Here is an 18,924-nt window from a genome sequence, read left to right on the forward strand (position 1 = left end):
AGTCGCGCTCTTCCATAAACTTCCCAAAACGATACACCTGCCTAGAAAACAACACGCTACATGTAGACCAAATGTCATGGCTGAAAAGTTTACTACGACTCTCTAACTCCCGCCGCGGACGCCAGAGGGCTCCTCCGTCTATAATTTGTTCCCCTAGACGGGCTGGGGTGCGGGGACCCAGGGACCCGCTATGTAAACACTACCTTCACACCGTGCGGGCGCGGGCTGGCTGGCGCTCCTCCTCTCCTCACTGCTCGCTCGCTTCCCTCGCCTTGCCAAAGCTTACTCTTCGCAGTCCTCGTCCGGGCCTTACACACGCTGTGTCCAAGCTGCTGGGGAGTGAGAAGGAAAATAGTTCCTTTAGTGTTTTACTCAAGATATGAGGTGGAGTACATAGTGAATTACTGAAGATTATAAAGAGCAATTTATATATTTATTTTCTATTTACACGCTATTGAAGACTTACAAGTTTTGGTATCCACTTAAGTATGTGAAAAAGTGTTGGTGGATGTTTTGGTGTGTACCACGACCCGGAAACACGTGCAGAAAACACAATGGAATTCTGATATATAAGTTTAACTGAACTTAAAGTGCTGAGTTTTTATTTTCTTGAAATTTACTGAAAAATATAGTATGAAAAATTTACAAACGTTACGGGTTTACTGAAACTGTTTGTCGTGGTTGGTGTTGGGAGATGACCTGGGTAACCACGACGTTATGTCAGCGAGGTTAAACCGGGAGTAAAGACCACCAGACTTCTGAAGGTAAGTGACCAACCCCACAGCACCTCCTCTCTACACGCTGACACAACATGACCGCTGAGACAGGGATCTGCTGAGTGTGCATACCTGACGTAACACCTTCATGTCGTATTGTAGCAAATTTCCCCATAAACTGTGAGGACATCCTGACTGAGATTGTGAGGAAATAGTGAGAAAGGAGAAATCTATAAATCTCAAATCAGTTTATTGAAGATTGACTTTACGTTAAAAGGAGCTAATATAGAACATGTTGGTGGGACTATAAGGAAAGTAAACAACCATTAACAGGAAGATATGATCATTTTCACACAAGAGTTAGTTTTAGGTTAGGGAGGAGGAGTAGGAGGTGAGACTCTGTTGCGGTGTGGAGGAGGAGGAGGAGGAGGAGGAAGCAACAGTTAGGTACAGTCAACCTCGCTGCCAGGTGCTCCCCGACCCGGCTCAAATTGACATAACTCCCTTACATTATTTACCTCAGTTTTCCTCCCGATTTTACCTTTGACAGTTTGGTTTTCTATATAAATGGGAAGTACTGTATGTTATTGATGCTCTTTTAAGGGTAAATTTAGTTCGTCTTTTAAACTTGGGAAGCGGAGAAGATGATAAGGGTATAGATGAAAACAGAGCAGCCGAGAGATGTCTATGTCCACCAGGAGGAAGGTAGACAGACATGACAGTTCTTATAAATATATGTTGCACTGTTAATTAGGTTTCTTATGAATTATAAAAGCTTTCTTATTTATAATAGACGTCTTTACAAACAAAAACTGTTTATTAAATAACAAACTTCTTGTAGTACAATACACAAAACAATAACATAGATACGCTCTCTGGAGTTCAATAATCTGTAAATAAACATCATAAACAAATGTTATAAAAAAAAACTCTCAATATAATGACTTAGACTTAAAGTAAAATAATATGTAAATACCGAAAAGTTTTTAAAGTAAAATAACTGGTAAATATTGACAATCCGAAAAACAACTTCAACGCAGACGAGTAACAAGGAGGAGGAGGAGAGGCCGTGAGACCTCTCCTATAATAGTGTGTGTGTGTGTGTGTGTGTGTGTAGAAACAAGCTTACACAGCCAAGGTTTAAGCATTTGCTGGTCGATGATCTGTTTCCTGAAGAAAGTTTAGTATATACACATCCAAACAACTTTTATGCTTATCTTTCACTAACGAAAAATATTTAGTTATGCTTCATACACATGCGTTTGTGTATGTATACTTGAGTGCGTTTGTGTGCGCATGTGAGTAAAGAGCGTAAATAATGTGTATGCAAGTATGTGTACATATATTCGGCAACTGTAAATGACAGTAAGACTAATAAAATTACTTTTTTTTTTGAGTGTGTGTCTGTGCGTGTTTGACGAAGACAAGTTGTGAACTGTGCGTGTGTGATGAAGGCATAAAGTAAAGTATACTTCTCGGAAACATAAACATTATTGTTCGCCTATATGTCGGAGGCAATAATGTAGTGTGTTGGAGGCATATAGTGTAGTGGTTGGAGGCATAAAGTGTACTGGTTGGAGGCATAAAGTGTAGTGGTTGGAGGCATATAGTGTGGTGGTTGGAGGCATACATTGTAGTGTGTTGGAGGCTATAGTGCAGTGAGTTGGAGGCATATTTTGTATTATGTCGGAGGTATCGAGTGAAGGAGATATTAAGTGTATAGTGTATGTATGTGTGTGTGTGTGTGTGTGTGTGTGTGTGCGTGTGTGTGGCATCTTAGCTACACACCCCACCATCTGCCTCCCTCAGGATGTAACACGTGTCCCCCACCATTGTTATGTCACACTTAGGCTGTTGCGCCACCGCCTGTGACCTGGGTGCTGCTATACGGCCTATGTACACCGGAAGACATGTTTCCTGCAGTTTTCACATTTGTCCCCGTCTCCGGAAGTGGGTGTCCTGTCTACCGCCGTCCTCCACACGTAACGGGACCTCTGTGTGTGTAGGGGAGATGGGTCGTGTTGTGAATGTGAGAGGGAGTGTATATGGGGGGAGTAGCAAGGTTGTAAATGTGGGAGTGTGTGTTTATGTTGGGACGTGGGAGGGTAGTGAATGTGGGGTGGGGTGTGTGAGAGTAAGTGTTTGTGTGGTGTAATACAACTTGGGGTGTTTTCGTCACATTCTGATTCATAGGAAGAACGTGCAAGGTTATGTGGCAACTGTGTGTGTGTGTGTGTGTGTGTGTGTGTGTGTGTGTGTGTGTGTGTGTGTGTGTCTGTCTGTAAATAAGCTACATAAATTTTCTGCTTTCAACAAGAGAATAAATGTATAAAAACAATTTATTCCATTGACCTAAAACTCGTCATACACGACCACCAGCATTCGAGAGCAACAAGTCGGATTTTTTTTCAAGAACGCTACGAATCTACCAAACAATAACAGTACTATTAACATAAGCATTTAAAACAGAAATTAATACTTAACATATTGAAAAATCAGAGGCACAGTAATTTCTCTTATTCTTAAATTTTTCGATAAATCTTTCCTCACATACATCGTTCATTAGAATATTAATGAATTCTGTAGATACAATATTCTCTAAAACTGTACAAATTCTAATCTTTTGGCCGGAAGAATAAACAGAAATATGTGTTGCTCTCTCTCTCTCTCTCTCTCTCTCTCTCTCTCTCTCTCTCTCTCTCTCTCTTTCTCTCGTTGACTTCTCATTTATATCATTATCTTAGACACGAAGATAACGAGCACAGGAACAGACACTTGAGAATACTAATACTGTACTACACCAACTCAACCCGAGATCAATGTATATTTACCATGGCATCTGATCTTGTAAACACTAGAAATCAAGGAAGTTTGTTCAGTAGAAGTCTTAGTTACTGTCAAAATACCATATATATTGTTAGCATATCTGGCAGTTACTTGTGAGTCATTGATAATATAATGTCATTACTGATCATCAACAACGAAGTTCTTTAAGCGCGTAATAAGCTTAGTAAGAACACTAGTCTAGTGTCAAAAAAAAATCAAAAGTGAAAGAACTCAGGATTTGTGTGCCATGAAAGTTAAGAGGAGTGGAGTTTTCGACATCAATTTATTCAGACTTTTCTTCATATTGTAAATGTACTTTTTTCTTGTTATTATTCTGATGTGATTCATAACGAAGAGCTTTGTTCACCAACTATGACCCACAAACAGATTATTAAGTCGCTTTTAGGGTCTCGTAATACAGAGAGAACAGTATAGGTATACAGGTATACAGAGGCTTAAAAAATCGACAACAGTACTCATGCGGTTCTTAAGATCAGTGTGTCTTGTTAAGTATACATTGATGACCGTGCCTTGATTTACATTATTCTTGCAAGCGGTTAAGGGTACAATGGTTAAAGCTGGATTTGGTTTACGTTTGGTTGAATAATAAAGTCCTTTTGGTTAAAGTTATGTTTGATTAAAATAATTCAGATAACTCCCAACACTTCGATATTGGTTCATTATGGTTTTGAAGTTATAACACCACTAATTTATAACGAAATTTTGTCCCTAACTTTAACTAGTTAACAAAATCGTAACATTATCATCTACCTCCATATCATTACTTCAAATAACATATAAGGTAAAGAAAATCACTCCACACACACAACACAAGATCAGCATCCCTATCCCTGACACAGCCCTAGAAAATCGTACAGTCAGGGTGGCGCAGTCAATGTCCGAGGCTTGTGTGTGTGTGTGTGGCCCAGGATCCAGGACTCCTACACGGACCAGCTGCCGCCTCCTGATGGTGGTAGTAGTAGTGACTCAGGTCTTGCAAAGTTCTTTCTGATCTGTTGTTTGTTGTTTACTTGTGTCTAGAGATGATAATGGATCGTTGTTTACATGATAACTTTCCCTTTAAATGGATAAGGGGTCGTAGTTTCCATAATATCCCTTTAAATGGCTAAATGGGTCGTTGTCTGAATACCTGTACTTTTAAATGGCTAATGGGCTGTGTTTTGCTTACTACCTGGGCCGACAATGACGCGCCAAACTTTTTTCGTTACTAATTGTGGCGATAATAGTTGATATTTTTGTGGGGTTGACTCCTTAAGTGTCCCTTGTACGGTTAATGGGATGTTTTTCACTCAACCTGTACCGTTAATGGGTTGATTTTTACTTTCTAATTGTGTGGGGCCTAATGATTAATGGTTATTTTATAATTCATATACCATGGTTAATGATTTTGTTTTCTTCTTATTTGTTATATAATGGTTATTGAGTCTTTATTTATAATTACTACTGAATTGTTGTGGTTATTAGAACAATAACTACCTAATTCGCTTCTTTTAACCAATGCCTAGTCATTAATGTTGTTTTTTTTGTTACCATTAATTGTACCTACAAACGTCACCAATTATTCGCTACCGATTCGTTAGTTACCTATTACTGGTTCCTATAAGGCTTATACGTTGGTTCTTTTCTCGTTATCAATACTCACAGATGGGTTGTTGAAATTCGACCTATTTCCTGTGTTTCTCGTGGATAATGGGGAGTTGTTAAACCCTATAGTCAGTACCTATAGTCTTAATGTATTACTGATGTCTGTAGGTGATAGGATGATGCAGTTTTATAATGTCCTTTGCCTATAGTCGTTACGGGGTCGATATTTAGTTACTATTAGTGCCTATAGTCGTTACGGGGTCGTTGTTTAGTTACTATTAGTGCCTATAGTCGTTACGGGGTCGTTGTTTAGTTACTATTATTGCCTATGGTCGTTAATGGGTCAGTGTTGTGTTTCCATCTATTATCGCTAATGAGTAGTGTAACGACCTTTAACTTTAATGAGATTGTTTACATTGTGATTCTAAGACGGCCATCGCTAGAGAGGCTGTTTGCGTCTTCTGATTGCTTGGTGGTGAAGATTTTAATTGTCTATTGTTTGCCGATGCTCTCGTTAACAGCCTTGATTGTTTGATTTTGTTTTTTGATGTTAGGTAGATGAAAGTTGATTGTTTACAGTATGATTATCTCTTGTCTGTCGGTGATTTTACAATGATTTCGTCTTGTTTGCTGTTGCGATGCTTTAAGAGATGGTGCTAAGGTTGTTTTCGCCAGGAAGTATGATTGATGTTAACTTGTTTATAGTATGACCATTGAGAATTTGTTTGCTTCAAGTGTGATCATTAATAAACTATAAAGTATGATTGCGGCTACAGTATGATAAGTTGTATACCAGAAGTATGATTATTGACAAGTTGTTTGCTAGAAGTTTTACTCATGAGAAGTTGTTTACATGACAAATGATTAGTAATGAGTACAGTACTTTGTTTGCAATGTAGATCATTAAAGAATTGTTTAAGGGGGTTAAAAGGCGGTTTGTTTGCTTGTTTGTCTTACCAATCCATGTTCTCGCTGATTGGCTTAAACCAGTTACCTGGGGTCGTTGGTCGGTCGATGGTAACGAGTTTGTTCAATAGTTCATAATTTCTCGCTGATGTTTCTCTAAATGACAAGTTGTTAGTCCCTGGTCATTTTTGAGGAGTTAATGATACGTGTTGGGTGCTAGTGATAAGGTTATGCGGGCTAGTTGGGTGCTAGTGATAAGGTTATGCGGGCTAGTTGGGTGCTAGTGATAATGTTATGCGGGCTAGTTGCGTGCTAGTGATAAGGTTATGCTGGCTAGTTGGGTGCTAGTGACAAGGTTATGCTGGCTAGTTGGGTGCTAGTGATAAGGTTATGCCGGCTAGTTGGGTGCTAGTGATAAGGTTATGCCGGCTAGTTGGGTGCTAGTGATAAGGTTATGCCGGCTAGTTGGGTGCTAGTGATAATGTTATGAGACTGGTTGGTGCTAGTGATATTAAGGTTATGCGGGCTAGTTGGGTGCTAGTGATAAGGTTATGCTGGCTGGTTGGGTGCTAGTATTAAGGTTATGCAGGCTAGTTGAGTGCTAGTGATAAAAAGGTTAACTCGGGCCTAGTTGGGTGCTGGTGATAAGGTTATGCGGGCTAGTTAGATTGCTAGTGAAGTAAGGTTATGCGGGCTAGTTGGGTGCTAGTGATGAGTTATACCGGGCTAGTTAGATTTTTAGTGATAAGGTTATGCCGGCTGGTTGGTGCTAGTGATGTAAGGTGCAGGTAGTTGGGTGCTAGTGATAAGGTTATGCAGGCTAGTTGAAGGTGCTAGTATTAAGGTTGGCGACTGGTTAAGTTATATTTAAATAAGGTTATGAGGGCTAGTTGGGTGCTTAGTGATAAGGTTGCTGGCTAGTTGGGTGCTAGTATTAAGGTTATACGGGCTGGTTGGAGTTGCTAGTGATAGTTTATGCTGCTGTTCGTTGGGTACTAGTGATGGGTTATGAGGGCTAGTTGGGTGCTTCTAGTGATAAAGGTTATGCGGGCCTAGTTGGGTGCTGAAGTGATAAAGGTTATGCTGGCGGCTAGTTGGGTGTGATAAGTTTATGCTGGCTAGTTGGAGTGCTAGTGATAAGGTTATGAGGGCTGTTGGGTGCTGGTGATAAGGTTATGTGCGGGCTAGTTGGGTGCTAGTGATAAGGTTATGCTACAGTTGGGTGCTAGTGATAAGGTTATGCTGGCCTGGTTGAATAGTGAAATGGAGTTATGCGGGCTAGTTAGTGCTGGTGATAAGGTTATACGGGCTAGTTATGCTAGTGATAGGGGCTAGTTGGGTGCTAGTGATAAGGTTATGCCGGCTAGTTGGGTGCTAGTGATAAGGTTATGCGGGCTAGTGGGTGCTAGTGATAAGGTTATGCAGGCTAGTTGGGTGCTAGTGATAAGGTTATGCGAGCTAGCTGTTTGCTGGTGCGGTTATGAGTGATAGTTGTTTACTGGTGATTAGGTTATGAGTGATAGTTGTTTACTGGTGATTAGGTTATGAGTGATGGTTGTTTGCTGGTGATTAGGTTATGAGTGATGGTTATTGTATGATACTGATAAGGTGGTGTTGACTATGGTTCACTATTAGCACAAGTTATAACGGCTAACTGTCTACAGGTAAACAGATTTACCTGTTATTGACAAGGTTATGACGAGTAGCTGTTCACTATTGACAATGTGAAGGAATAGAAGCAGGAAAGAAGACAGAGACTACACACACACACTCACACACACACACACACAGACACACACAGGGCGACAGACACACACACAGAGGGCGACACACACACAGGGGAGAGAGAGAGAGAGAGAGAGAGAGACAGAGAGAAGAACACACAGGGTGAAAGAGAGAGAGAGACACACACACACACACACACACACTGTATCAACGTTTAGCTTATGACATCGTGGCCTCTAGTCATCTACCTGTGTACACCTGAGGTCTTCTACATGGTATCCCAGCCCATTACCTCCTACAGCGAGTGAGTTCTTGCAACAAAGTCTCTTATTGCAAGTGCTTTAAGGCCATTTCTATGTGAACTGTGTAATGCAACGTGAATTATTGATCAGAATTTGTCCTTTAAAGATTCAATATACATTCTATCTGTCGAGTGTTTTTGTCTGTTTATTAATTATCTCTCTATTTATCATCACTACTCGTCTCCCACGCTTGTGTAGGGTAGACGAATAAGTAAAGGAACCTCAAAAATAGGGACATGGTAGAGTAAAAACAATAATAAGAGATCGACAGTAAATACATGAATAACTTGAATTATGCATAAAATGTGGCAAGAAAATGGATGATAACTGGTGTATAATGAATGGAAAATAATGAATGGAAATGGGAAATAATAGGAAATGAGAAATAATGTTATGGATTATAAACAAAAACTCATCCACGAAGAACTAACTTGCACACTGACGGAGAAGCAACGGATTCTGAAGCAACCGTACGTTAAATTGTCCTCTTAACGAGATACGTGAGAAAGCTTCCAAACAACAGCTAAATACGGCATCAGGAAAATTCCATTGATACTCTACCGTAAGTTAAATAAACCGTTGTCGTTAGCGTTAGATGAGTGAGAGGTGATTAATATCTTACCATATTATGAGACTCAGGGAGGGAGAGGAGAGGAAAGGGGGGCCTCTACTCCGCCGCAACGCTTACTTCCTCATGTGGCGTTGAAATCTCGCATCCAAGGTGGTCTCTCTCTCTCTTTTTTTCTCCTCTCTCCCTCTCTCCCCTCCGACCTTTGTCTCTGTCTCTTACAACTTTAACCTTCTTTCTCTCTCGTTTATCTTTCTTATCCTTTTTCGTTGACGAGAAAGACAGACATAGACAGAGTGAGCCAGAAGAAGATGGAGAGAATGACCGTGAACAAGAGAGACAGAGACAAAGAGAGAGAGAGAGAGCAACGTAGGACCTCTAGGATTCATAGACAAAGGTCCTTATGTGTTGTCTTCGTGTCAATGGCCTATGAGATGCGTTCCGTGAGTGTACCAGCCGGAGCTCCCATACACTCCCTTCCCTCCCTTCCTCCCTCGCCCTGGCTCACAGTACACTCACCCGTAGTCCTCCCTTGGTCCCTTCCTCCCATCCCTCTCTTTTTCTCTCTCTCTATGTCGTGTACTCCTATCTTCCCCTATCTCTACTTCTCTCACTCTACTCCTCTCTCTTTCTCTTCTCATGTTTTCTCCGTTTTATCAGATATTTTCGTCATTTTTTCACGTGTTTTTCAACGATATATCCAATGTCTTCGTCGTATTATTAGATATTTTCTTCGTTTTTTTTTCTCACTTTAGCATCGTCATTCAGTCCAGTTGGAGTCGATATTTTAAGATCAGGAGTCGTACCATCCGGCGGTATCGCCTCTGGTACTCCTCAGCCTGTCGCATTGTCGATCTTGTCACTCTTGGTGGGGAAAACTAGCAACAGAAAGTGGACGATGCACTTCTTAGCATTTTCGACGGTGAAATATTGATCTTGTGACACCTCTCGTTGCAGTTGTCGCTCTCTTTCGTTGAATTCATTAAGCCTCTGTTTTTCCAAGGAGAGTTAAGCACCGCCAGCAAGAGACAACTTCGCCACGAGTGCTAGAACTGGAGGTTAGTGCAGGAAGACATTTTTATTTATAACAACTGAAAACTGTTTTGGCTCTATCTTAAAAAATAGCCGTTGCATAAACAGTTAAGCCTCGGCCACCATCCAGGTCTGCGTCTCGCCCACGCCTTGTTCAGCCGGACTTGTAGTGGTGGAGGTGAGTGACTTAACACTTACTCTCAGGCTCACAGTATACGCCTTCACCCATGCCCAGTTACCCACCTTACACCCATACACACTATATACTGGCCACACAACATATACACTCCCTCTCTCTCTCACTTTGTCATTCTCCCTCTATCCCGTTCACTTCCTTTAGTGAACTCCCTCCTTCTTCCCTTCTCTATCTGTATCGCGTTCTTTATCATCTTTCTCACGTGACGTTCATTTCTTTAAATCTTTCACCTCCTTTCTTTTACGTTTTATTTTCTCTCTTTCTTTGTCTCACGTTTTATCATCATTATCTTTCTTTTAAGGGGTTCACATTGTCCTCCCTTTGTACTCATGCTCCTCTCTCTTTCCCTTTGTCTTTCTGTCCCATTTTCTCTCTCTCTCTCTCTCTCTCTCTCTCTCTCTCTCTCTCTCTCTCTCTCTCTCTCTCTCTCTCTCTCTCTCTCTGGCTCCTTCCTTTGTCTTTTTTGTCCACAGCACCCCCTGCCTTTCCTCCATCCTTTTGTATCACGTTTTAAATGTTTAATCTCTCTCTCTCTCTCTCTCTCTCTCTCTCTCTCTCTCTCTCTCTCTCTCTCTCTCTCTCTCTCTCTCTCTCTCTCTCCACCCGTCTTCCCCTCCTACTTATCTCCCTCTCACCCCTCGTCTCCTTGCCCTCCGTTTCTCCCTCTTCTTGTCCGCTTCCTTAACTTCTTCTCACCCCTCCTACAACACCCTCTCTTGAAATCCTCTTCTTCTTCTTCTTCGTCTCTTCCTCCCCAATTCTTCTTCTCTATATCCTTTCCTCCTTCACCTTATTCACTCCTCCTCCTCTTCCATTAAATTCCCTCCTTTCCTCTCCTCCTCACCCACCACCTCCTCCACCTCAGCACCCTTCCTCCTCCTCTCCCACCTAATCCTCCTTTCTCCCTTCCTCTTCCTGTTTCTCTTCTTCCAACTAACCATCTGCCTCCTCCTCCTTCTCCCTCTTCTCCCCATTCGCTATTGTTCTTCCTCCTCCTCCCCCGCCTAAACTCCTCCCCCCTCCTCTTCCTCGTTCTTCAGCCCCCGTGTGTATGGAGGGAAGGAAGTGATCGAATCAACAAGGAAACATAAGATTGTCGTGGACGCCTCAGGGGCAAAACGGTTCCTGGTCGTAATTTAGGGAAGGGGAGTCCACATTCCTCGACCCTAGCCATTATCATATCATATCTCATGTACTGCAACGTAATGGCACGCTTAGTCTTTCCGTAATTATTAAAAATGGACTAACGCCTTCCTTTGTGTAGTAAGAACCTCTCCACTATTAATGCGAGAACTGGTTATTCAAGATCCAAGTTGTTTTAAGAAGAGAGTGTGATTTGAATTGTTTTTTTATTTAAACGTTTTGTGAAAATTGATAAACACCTAATAATAATAATAATAATAATAATAATAATAATAATAATAATAATAATAATAATAATAATAACGAAAATGAAAAGAATAATAACAAAAATACCAATAATGACAATAATACATAAAGATAACAATACAGTAATACATAATTCATAACTACCAATTCCCAACTTAACAACTGTATATAATAAAGTATCATTACAAAGACAACCCCATGTTAATCCTCTGAGCTACGAGACTAACATATAATACTCAAACACCCAAAACAAAACAAAATTAGGCCCGAAAAAAATACACCTCCAAAAATACTTATATATGCCCGTACTTAAATCCCTACGAACTTCCTATGAATTCATCACTTAAAGACGATATTTATGTGTCTCTTAAGTGTATAAGTGTATTAGATTCACTTACTTGTTTACTAATGTATTATAAGTCTTGTATATCTTGGAGAGTTGGCGAGTTATTGATAAATATAGTCTGATGTATTAGCTGTAGATGGGGTTATTTAGTGAATTTATTTAGGTATTGGTGTCACCGTTGGCTGTCACTGTAGGTTAGTTTCATATATTGCAAAAAAAATGTCTAAATATATATATATATATTTCATGTAGATCCTAATGAAAACGTATATATATATATATATATATATATATATATATATATATATATATATATATATATATATATATATATATATATATATATATATATATATATATATATATATATATGTGCGAGAGAGAGAGAGAGAGAGAGATCACGTGCCAACATTGAGCATAAACAAAGACAACGTGGTCATTATAAAGCCTGGAGGGAACACAACTACTCACGGTTGACGGCGTCCACAGATGACTAACTGTGCGGAGGGTGTAGGAGGAGGAGGTGGGGCGAGAGGAGGAGGAGTGGGAAGAGGAGGAGGAGGGGGGAAGAGGAGGAATGGGAATACGAGGAGGAGAAGGAGGAGGAGGGAGAAGAAGAGGAGTAAACGAGGAGGAGGGTGAAGAAGAGGAGAAAAAGAGGAGAAAGGGAAAATGGTGAATGAGAAACGTGGTGGAGGGGTGAGGAAGAAAAAGAGAGCTAGTGGGAGGAGAGGAGAAAGAGGGGAAGAGAGGAGTGAGACCAGTAGGGGAGAGGAAGAATGACCGTGGGGAGACTGGAAGAAGAAAGAGCTGATCGGGAGGAGGAAGGAATAAGAAGAAGGAGTAGATGACCAGTTGAAGGAGGATGAAGATGATAGGAAGGAAGTAAAGGAAGTACAAGAGGATCAGTGGGAGGGGAAGAAAGAGGAAGGGGGCTTGTGAAAGGAGAAGGAAGTGGCCTGGTCGAAGGAGGAGGAGGAGGAGGAGGTTTGGTGGAAGAAGGAGGAAGAGGGGGAGGCCTGGTGGATGGAGAAGGACGAGGAGGCTTGATGGGAAGTGAAGGAGGAGAAGGAGTAAGGCTAGTGGAAGGGGGAGGAAGAGGAGGCTTAGGGGGTAGAAGGAGGAAGATGGGGACGGCTGGTGGAACAGGAAGGGAGGGAGCTGGCGGAAGAGGAAGGAAAAGGCCTGGTGGAAGGAGCAGGAGGAAGAAGAGGTGGTCTGGTGGAAGGAAGAGGAGGGCTGATGGAAGAAGGAGGAGGAGGGAGAGGAATAAGGCTAATGTAAAGAGCAGGAAGAGGAAAAGGAAGACGTTTGTTTATACTGCCATAGTAATTTTGATATCTTAAGGACTCGAGACCTCCGGATTCTCTAAGATTCTCACTTGATTTTTTTTCTCTTAAAATAGAATGGCAGGAACGTACTTCAGTAGCTATGATAAATAAGATAAGGAACAACAACAAAAATATAGCGTCGAAATTGAACTCAGACTCTAACTAAATCTGTTCTCATAGTCCCCCCCCCCACCCCCAGCTCCTCCTTGAAGCCCAGATGTCGAGGAGGAGGATGAATAAGAAAAGGAAGAAATGGAGGAGGAAAAAGAGGAGGAACACAGGTAAAAAAATATAAGAAAGAAGTGGTGGTAAGGGAGGAGGTGATGGCAGGGGGGAGGGTGAAGGAGGAAATAGTGAGGGAGAAAACGGAGTAGGAAGAGGAGGTGGTAGTGAACGGGGGTATAAGCTGAGAATCATGCGGAAAAGTAGAACAACGGTGGATGGTAGACGGTAGAATGACTTGGCTATCTACCCCACTTCCTTGGTTCAGGGAACTTTGGTACATCTATGTGTGTGTGTGTGTGTGTGTGTGTGTGACCAATCGTGCACCAGCTACACCAGATGGCAAATGGAGTCCGAATACCTGAATTTTTCCTTCATACAATTAGCTACGGTCGAATCTCAAGCTAATTTCGATGCCACAACGAATATGATAATCTCTTCTTAGCTAAATTAAGAAAGTTTCCAATATTCTCACATCTGCAGTGAATGCATGGAACTCTAAGGACTCAGGACCCTGGTGGTGGTGGTGGCGAGAAAGTCAAGGAATGGGGGGTAAAATGTGTGCCTGCCTGTTTTAGTTATTCTCTACCTTGACTGTAGGTATTTCCAGGTGATCTCTCTCTCTCTCTCTCTCTCTCTCTCTCTCTCTCTCTCTCTCTCACACACACACACAAGGCCAAGAATTAAGGGAGACAATATGAGGAGTTGAGGGAGAAAACAAGAGTTAAGGGAGAAAATAAGAGTTGAGGGAGATATAAGACCTAAGGGAGATAATAAGAGTTACGGGAGATAATAAGAGTTAAGGGAGAAAATGAGTTGGGATGTATAAGAGTTAAGGGAGATAATAATAATTTAAGGGATATAATAAGAGTTAAGGGATATAATAAATTTTAAGGGAGAAAACAATAATTAAGGGAAATAATAAGAGTTAAGGGAGATAATAATTTAAGGAAGATTATAAGAGTTAAGGAAGAAAACAAAAGTTAAGGGAGACAATCAGAGTTAAGGGAGAGAACAAGAGGTACAAATAAATAATTAAAGGAAATAACAAGAGCTAAGGAAGACAACAAACGTTAAGGGAGGGACAAGAATTAAAGTAGAGACCAAGAGTTAAGGGAGAGAACAAGAGTTAAAGTAAATACCAAGAATTAAGGGAAAAACAGGAACTCCAGCAGAGAACCAGGAGTTAAGGGAGAAAGTAGAGACCAAGATAATGAATAGAAAACAACATCCAACTTTCTATCTATCCATTTATCTTTACTTCTTTCTTGTCTCCCTCATTCAGGGTGAAGGGGGGGTAGAGAGAAGGGTGGACGTGTACATAGTGTTGGTGAGGGTGACACATGACGAGAGCTGAGAATAACAGGAAAGGGTTAGAAATACTCCACCCACCCTCCCACACCCACCCACACCCACCCACCCACACTCACCCATCCACACACAGTCACCCTCCCTTATACATACATACATACATACATACATTCATACTCTCTCTCTCTCTCTCTCTCTCTCTCTCTCTTTCACATACACATTACCTCCCACGCACGCACGCACGCACGCACGCACGGACGCACACATACACAAAATCGACGCCTCATATCGTTTCAATGTAATACGGAATCCAGTCACCAGATTATATTAAGAACAAATAAACATCATAAAATACAGACACAGATAAACAAATAAACACGAATAACAGGAAATAATTAAAAGAAACGTGACAATAATAGAAAAATGAACAATAAACGTAAACCAATAAACGTAGAGAACAAGGAGGAATAAGTACAGAGAAGTGAGACATAAGAAGAATAAAGATCTCGTTAAATCCGTAAAAAAAGATAAAACCTGAAAGTGAGGAAAAGGAGAAAAAAGAGAGAGAGAGAGAAAGACAAAGGAGAATAGAGGTGAGGAAAGAGAGAGAGAATGAATGGAGGTGAAAAGTTTAAGGAAATGAGAAATATTTGGAAACTGTGATGAAAATGGAGTGAAACTTTGACAGAATAAATATAGAAATAAAACCCTCGAGACAGTTAAGGAAAAAGTGTAAAATTAAGAGACAGTAATGAGAGAGAGAGAGAGAGAGAGAGAGAGAGAGAGTAGAGCGAGACACAGTAAAGAAAGAAGTTAAAGTTAAGACGATAAAGATTAGGTATAGCAAAGATAACAAAAAAAAACGTTGGGTAAATAACGGAGACACAGACAGACAGACAGACAGACAGAAACAGAGACAGACAGACAGACAGACAGACAGACAGACAGACAGACACAAAATAAAATAAAGAAAAGTCGACAAAACACACAATTTCCTCAGCTCCCTCAGTCAGCCTCTTATAAGTTGAAAGATTTTAGTGGACAATTTACCGGTTGGAGTTTCTGTTGATTAAGAATAATGATTACAGCAATGAGTAACACGAAAGTACCTCTGGCGGTGGTGAGGGACGAGGCAGGGTGGTGAGGGTGGAGGCAGGGTGAGGGGAGTGGTGAGGGTGTGGGTGATGAGAATGTTGGTGTAGGGGGAAAGGGTGGTGGTGCGGGTGGAGGAAGAGAAGGAAGGAGGGAAGGGAGGATTCAACAAGGAAGGAAGAGAGGGTGGCGGTAAAGGAGGGAAGCGGCGAGGGAGGAAGAGAGTCGGTAAAGGAGGAAGAGAGTCGGGGAGGGAGGGTGTGAACGTCATCTGGTAGTAACAGTAGAGGTGTCGGTGGCAGGGAGTGGAAGAGTCGTGTCAGCTTACCCCCAGCTTAAGACTCCCAACGTCAAGCTCCCACAAGCCAATCGTTTACTCCCTAAATGGGTACACCAACACGCATTTAGTAACGGTAGTCTCGGCGCAATTCTGGCATCATTTTGGCGATTCTCTCGGCGTGGAAGCTAAGGGGAGACAGTTAGCTGCATTCTCACATCTTCTGTTAGAGGGAGACAAAGTTACTTGACGAAGCTAAGAATATAAGACCTGTTCGATCATTACCACGAGTCCAGATAAAATCAAAATTATACATTGAGGAAAGACAGACGATGTGGTATTGAACAGGTAATTATAACTAATACTTTATAACACAAAAGGTTTCTTGGTATAAATCACTGTTAACTAGGAGTGAATCAAAAGTTAACAGCGGATAATGACTGGCCAACCAGACTACAGTATATATTAAGCTGACATAAATACTGTAACTTTGATAATTCTGAGCTAAAGATATTACTATTATTTACTATTTTTTACTATTATTTACTATTTATTATTATTATTATTATTATTATTATTATTATTATTATTATTATTATTATTATTATTATTATTATTATTATTATTATTATTATTATTATTATTACCGGGGCCTGATGCTTGAACCATCGCGAACCCACGAAATAATATGAAAACTTATATTTCATTCATCAATAAAAAGCGTTAAATGAGAAAAAAATATCAATAAAGTAATAAAATTGCAATTGGGGATTAATGATTAATGACCACGTAAGAATTTTATACGCAAAAAAAAGTAAAAAAAAAATCACAGAAGTTATTGTCAACCGATTTTCTTTAGCCATATTTTTTGAGCCACAAGATTGTCATAAGGAAACTCAATGACACAACACACACACACTCTCAAACTCTTTGTGAAAAACACAAGTATTACACAAACACAATAATACTCTTACCATGAGGCGAATACCGTACAAATCTATGCCTTTAAAACTAGCATTATATAACCCCAAATACACAAATTAACTTAGATATACTTAATTGTTTACTAAAGATTAATGAGCTGGTAAATACACGGCTGCATCTAGTCTAGTCACAGCTCCTTCTGTTAGTAGTTCCTGAAGATTAGTGTCCTGCAAAAACAAGGATGTGAAAATAACAAAATGTATTAGTGCAAGATGAGAGAATAAATGTTATGAGAGAGAGGAAGGGAGAGAAAGAGAGAGAGAAAAGAAAAGAGAAGAGAGAGAGAGAGACAGACGAAAGAGAGAGAGAGAGAGATATATCTTCTTCCAGTGTCGGACCCCTGACACCATGCCCAAATTGGAAGGAGCCAAATGTTCCCCAGAAGAAACGAAGACTAGGTTCACGCAACAATCTCAAGAGGGAGGAGGAAAAGAAAGAGCACCAAGAAAGGAATGGAGACGAGAGAAGGGAAGGGAGGGGAGGAGTAAAGATGTCAGGGACGGAATGAGGGAAGAGGGAGATAGTGAGAGGGTTAACGAAAAAGGAGAGAGAAAGAGAGAGAGAAAGAGAGAGAAACGGAAACAGAAAGAGAGAGAAACATAAACATTTAAGATAGAGAGAGAAAGAGAAAGACAGAATTAGAGTAAAATTTACACTAGGACCAGATATCCCTCCCAAGCAGTATATACCTACCAACTAAACGGTACAGGTAAACCATACAGGGAAACGATACAGGTAAACGGTACGGGGTAAACGGTACATCTAAACGGTACAGGTAAGGGCAAGTATCCAATGTGTGGTCTAGTTGTTCAGCAGAGTGATGCCCTCAAAATATTTTTTCTACCTATAACTTCCTCGAGTCTGACTTTCACAATCACTCGAGTTATTACACGGACACCTGCCTGTTATGGACGACTGGAGCGAAATATTCGTCGGTTTCTTCAGCTGATAGAAAATACCGCAAAAAGTGATATATTTACCGGAGCGTCTTAAGATTGGCTGCATCATCATCGTCATCATCTAGCGGGTCTCTTCCTGATTATCTCTCGTGTATTGACCGCTGTAAGAGAGACAGTAGATAGTGTTGGCATTAGAACTCACTATCCTTCTATCTCTACTTCTTTTACGGTGAGGAAGACTCGCTAGGATGACCACAACATAAATAACGTTCTCTTCACTTCCTCTACATATATTAGATGTTATTGATAATATCGTTTCTATGAGAACTAGTGAGAAAAAAATACAAGAGAATAAAGTGTGTGTGTGTGTGTGTGTGTGTGTGTGTTTACTACGTGGCGGTATTAGGCGGGTAAAATCACAGGCACTGATCAGCTCATTTTTCTGAATCAGTAAGACGAGTTGCAACATGTGGATATCACAAACCGACTCCTTCACGGCCACGTCTTCCCGGCCTCGTCTCCCCGGCCACGTCTTCCCTGCCACGTCTTCCCGGCTATGCCTCCTCGGCCACGTCTCACCGGTCACGTCTCCTTGGCCATGTCACCCGGCCATGTCTCCCAGGCCACGTCTCCCTGGCCACGCCCCCCATTCTTGTCAATTAGAAATCTGAGGAAATACGTGAGAACGCCAATAATGGCCATTCTCCTTCCCCATCCCACTTACCCCTACCTCCCTCCCACACACCCATCTCTCTTACCAGCCTCCCACTTACCCTTTCCCACGTATCCCCTGTCCCAGACTCCCATCCCACCCCTGTCTCCGTCTATGCAACAAGGGGGGGGGTGGGGGGGTAAAGAATCACCGCGTGAGGGAATCAAACACTAGTTAGGGGGTGAAAGGAGGAATCATTGCGTGGTGGGTGAATCACAGACTGGGCCCACCTCCCCTAGGGTCTGTCTACCTGCACGTCGCTGTAACTGTATCTGGCTCGCCAGGTGTCACTGACTGGGGACTGGTGGGTGACGCAGCAAGAGCCACGCTCTCAGGATACACCCCGCCCCCTCCTACTGGTGCCCGTCCCCCAGGACCTGGTAGTGGGGAGGGGTCGAGTTCTCCGGGTGAGGTTCTGGGTATAGGGTGTTGTGGTATGAATACTGTGGGAGAGAAAGTTTAAGTTCTGGGGTGGAAAGATCTAG

The 18,924-nt window shown here is 41.4% G+C and overlaps 1 protein-coding gene across 1 annotated transcript in view; it reads left to right on the top strand.

Moving 5' to 3' along the window:
- Nucleotides 1-209: 209 nt before the first annotated feature.
- Nucleotides 210-18,924, top strand: part of LOC121875785 (protein tramtrack, alpha isoform-like) — a 235,643-nt gene continuing 216,928 nt past the window's right edge. Inside the window, exon 1 of the mRNA XM_042380484.1 lies at nucleotides 210-764. The gene's annotated coding sequence lies outside the window, so the exon portion shown is untranslated. The remainder of the gene's footprint in view (nucleotides 765-18,924) is intronic.

Source organism: Homarus americanus, unplaced genomic scaffold, assembly GCF_018991925.1.
Source record: "Homarus americanus isolate GMGI-L3 unplaced genomic scaffold, GMGI_Hamer_2.0 scaffold22250, whole genome shotgun sequence".
In the NCBI taxonomy this organism is placed as follows: Eukaryota; Metazoa; Arthropoda; class Malacostraca; order Decapoda; family Nephropidae; genus Homarus; species Homarus americanus.